Source organism: Anopheles ziemanni, unplaced genomic scaffold (genome assembly GCF_943734765.1).
Source record: "Anopheles ziemanni unplaced genomic scaffold, idAnoZiCoDA_A2_x.2 scaffold_95_ctg1, whole genome shotgun sequence".
Lineage (NCBI taxonomy): Eukaryota > Metazoa > Arthropoda > Insecta > Diptera > Culicidae > Anopheles > Anopheles ziemanni.
In genome coordinates this window covers 19,171-23,379 of record NW_026690122.1, presented here as the reverse complement: position 1 = coordinate 23,379, position 4,209 = coordinate 19,171, and positions in this window count along the sequence as shown.

The window sequence follows — 4,209 nt, the reverse complement described above, 5'->3', positions numbered from 1 at the left end:
ACCTCTGCTCTTTCAAGGACTTTTGTCTTTTTTTTCTTTCGTCCGATCTTCGATTTGACCACCATGATAGATTTAATCCAAAATCTCTTAGAAAGCGTTACTTCTAGCGTTACACATAAGGAAAACGGTGTCTTCATTACTTGCAATGATGATTTGTTTCACTTCCATGTATTGCAAGTGGGATATGGAGCAGTTTTGGTGTCGGTCGAGAAGGAAAAAAACATAGCACTTTTCCCAACCCTTGCTCCTTCAAACGCTTAGAACTTTTTTGTCTTTCGTCCGATCTTCGATTTGACCCCCATATTTGGTGTCGCAAATTTAATTTCCTTTCTATTGGTACATTTGGCGTCCTTCTAGCTCTTCTGGTTTTCGAGATATTCATGTTTTGTCGTCGACCTTCGTTCCAAACAAGTTCTTCGTGTAATTGCAAAAACTGGTAGAGTAATTCCAAAATCTCACAGAAAGCGTCACTTCTAGCGTTACATAAAAGCAAAACGGTTTCTTCGTTACTTGCCATGATGATTTGTTTCACTTCCATGTATTGCAAGTGGGATATGGAGCACTTTTGATGTCGGTCCAGAAGGAAAAAAACATAGCACCTTTCCCAACCTCTGCTCTTTGAAGGACTTTTGTCTTTTTTTTCTTTCGTCCGATCTTCGATTTGACCACCATGATAGATTAATTCCAAAATCTCACAGAAAGCGTTACTTCTAGCGTTACATATAAGCAAAACGGTATCTTCGTTACTTGCCATGATGATTTGTTTCACTTCCATGTATTGCAAGTGGGATATGGAGCAGTTTTGGTGTCGGTCGAGAAGGAAAAAAACATAGCACTTTTTCCAACCCTTGCTCCTTCAAACGCTTAGAACTTTTTTGTCTTTCGTCCGATCTTCGATTTGACCCCCATATTTGGTGTCGCAAATTTAATTTCCTTTCTATTGGTACATTTGGCGTCCTTCTAGCTCTTCTGGTTTTCGAGATATTCATGTTTTGTCGTCGACCTTCGTTCCAAACAAGTTCTTCGTGTAATTGCAAAAACTGGTAGAGTTATTCCAAAATCTCACAGAAAGCGTTACTTCTAGCGTTACATAAAAGCAAAACGGTTTCTTCGTTACTTGCCATGATGATTTGTTTCACTTCCATGTATTGCAAGTGGGATATGGAGCACTTGTGGTGTCGGTCGAGATGGAAAAAAACATAGCACTTTCCCAACCTCTGCTCTTTCAAGGACTTTTGTCTTTTTTTTCTTTCGTCCGATCTTCGATTTGACCACCATGATAGATTTAATCCAAAATCTCTTAGAAAGCGTTACTTCTAGCGTTACATATAAGCAAAACGGTATCTTCGTTACTTGCCATGATGATTTGTTTCACTTCCATGTATTGCAAGTGGGATATGGAGCACTTTTGGTGTCGGTCGAGAAGGAAAAAAACATAGCACTTTTCCCAACCCTTGCTCCTTCAAACGCTTAGAACTTTTTTGTCTTTCGTCCGATCTTCGATTTGACCCCCATATTTGGTGTCGCAAATTTAATTTCCTTTCTTTTAATACCTTTGGCGTCCTTCTAACTCTTCTAGTTTTCGAGATATTCATGTTTTGTCGTCGACCTTCGTTCCAAACAAGTTCTTCGTGTAATTGCAAAAACTGGTAGAGTAATTCCAAAATCTCACAGAAAGCGTTACTTCTAGCGTTACATAAAAGCAAAACGGTTTCTTCGTTACTTGCCATGATGATTTGTTTCACTTCCACGTATTGCAAGTGGGATATGGAGCACTTTTGGTGTCGGTCGAGATGGAAAAAAACATAGCACCTTTCCCAACCTCTGCTCTTTCAAGGACTTTTGTCTTTTTTTTCTTTCGTCCGATCTTCGATTTGACCAACATGATAGATTTAATCCAAAATATCTTAGAAAGCGTTACTTCTAGCGTTACATATAAGCAAAACGGTATCTTCGTTACTTGCCATGATGATTTGTTTCACTTCCATGTTTTGCAAGTGGGATATGGAGCACTTTTGGTGTCGGTCAAGAAGGAAAAAAACATAGCACTTTTCCCAACCCTTGCTCCTTCAAACGCTTAGAACTTTTTTGTCTTTCGTCCGATCTTCGATTTGACCCCCATATTTGGTGTTGCAAATTTAATTTCCTTTCTTTTGGTACCTTTGGCGTCCTTCTAGCTCTTCTGGTTTTCGAGATATTCATGTTTTGTCGTCGACCTTCGTTCCAAACAAGTTCTTCGTGTAATTGCAAAAACTGGTAGAGTAATTCCAAAATCTCACAGAAAGCGTTACTTCTAGCGTTACATAAAAGCAAAACGGTTTCTTCGTTACTTGCCATGATGATTTGTTTCACTTCCATGTATTGCAAGTGGGATATGGAGCACTTTTGGTGTCGGTCGCGATGGAAAAAAACATAGCACCTTTCCCAACCTCTGCTCTGTCAAGGACTTTTGTCTTTTTTTTCTTTCGTCCGATCTTCGATTTGACCACCTTGATAGATTAATTCCAAAATCTCACAGAAAGCGTTACTTCTAGCGTTACATATAAGCAAAACGGTTTTTTCGTTACTTGCCATGATGATTTGTTTCACTTCCAAGTATTGCAAGTGGGATATGGAGCACTTTTGGTGTCGGTCGAGATGGAAAAAAACATAGCACCTTTCCCAACCTCTGCTCTTTCAAGGGCTTTTGTCTTTTTTTTCTTTCGTCCGATCTTCGATTTGACCACCATGATAGTGAAGAAGCCCGAGTGGCTAAGGCTGAATGGCTTCTACCAATTTCCTTAAACTTTGCTATCAGAAGCGAAGCGGACTTCCAAACGACGAGGAAACGGACTTTTAATTAAAACGCAACAAGGATAAGTTCTAGGTCTCCCTGGCACTTCCAGGTCAAAACTGCGGCCTTTATTACAATATTTCGATTCCTTATATACTATTTGTCTAACCCCGCTGGCCCGCTACCTTCCTTCCACTTCCCGCTTATCAGTGCTTATCAAAACGTGCGTTACCGAATTCGCCCAATCCGCCAACGCAGCGCTTCCCACGCTTCGAAAGGAAACGAGCTGATGCTGCATTCCTTGTTTTGGTTTCCGTCGCTTATCATCGCTTATCAAGACGTCCCCGAATTTGTCCAATCCGCCAACTCAGCGTTTCCCACGCTTTGAGAGGAAACGAGCTGATGCGGCATTCCTTGCTTGGTTTCCATCGCTTATCAGCGCTTATCAAGACACGTTTCGACAGGCATCAACCTGTTCGGTCAAACTTCCAGTCGTAGCGATGCATTCCTCGATGTAACCCGAAACCCGGGTTCCGGACATTGGGTGCGTACGAACTTCGTGTTGATGCATCGCGAAATCATGCGGTGGCCACGCAGGTTGGCATGCGCGATCTTCAGTGTTCAGTGCGGACATGCTCGTAATACGAACTTCGTGTTGATGCATCGCGGAATCATGCGGCGGCCACGCAGGTTGGTGTTCGCGATCTTCAGTGTTCGGTGCGCACACGCTTGTAATCCGAACTCCGCGGCGTATTGGCATGTGCGACCTTCTGCGTTTGCTGACGCGTAGTCCGGCTTCCGTGATGACGATTCTGCCTTACGCACGCGGCTTGCTAGCTGCGTGCTGGTGGGGACACTCGCTGATTCCCAGGGTTTTGCTGACACGGTGTTTTGTGTTTTGGGTCTCGTCTGCCGATTGGTGGGATTGGCGGTTGCACGGGTTCGGGGTTCGGGGTATTACGACGTACGTTGCGTTTCCCATGTTGGTTGAACTTGTCCGCGGGCACGGAATAGCTGGTGTTTGTAGGCTTCGGGCGGGAAGGACTGGAGGCGGCAAGGTGGTGGACCAGCTGGGTCGCTTCATCCCCCCACACTTATTCGAGCTCAAAGATCTACCTAGAAGAGGAAGATCTGAGCTAGCTGAGCGGCGGTGGTTAGCGAAACGGCTGGTTCGCCAACTTGTTGTTCGGTGGGGCTCTCCCCCACACTTAATCGAGCTCACAGATCTGGAAAAAAATAAAGTAGAAAGATCTGGAGCTTGTTGGAAATTGGCGGGATCAGGTTGTTCTCCGTGGACCCATCGGCTGCCGATACGGTGTCATCTTCTGCTTGGTGATCATCCTTCAAGCGTCCTTCAAGGATTCTCATGTAGCTGCCCGACCTCTGCGAATCCGGATGCAGGCGTGTCCAGACCGTCGAGAGTCGGTTTGCGCTTA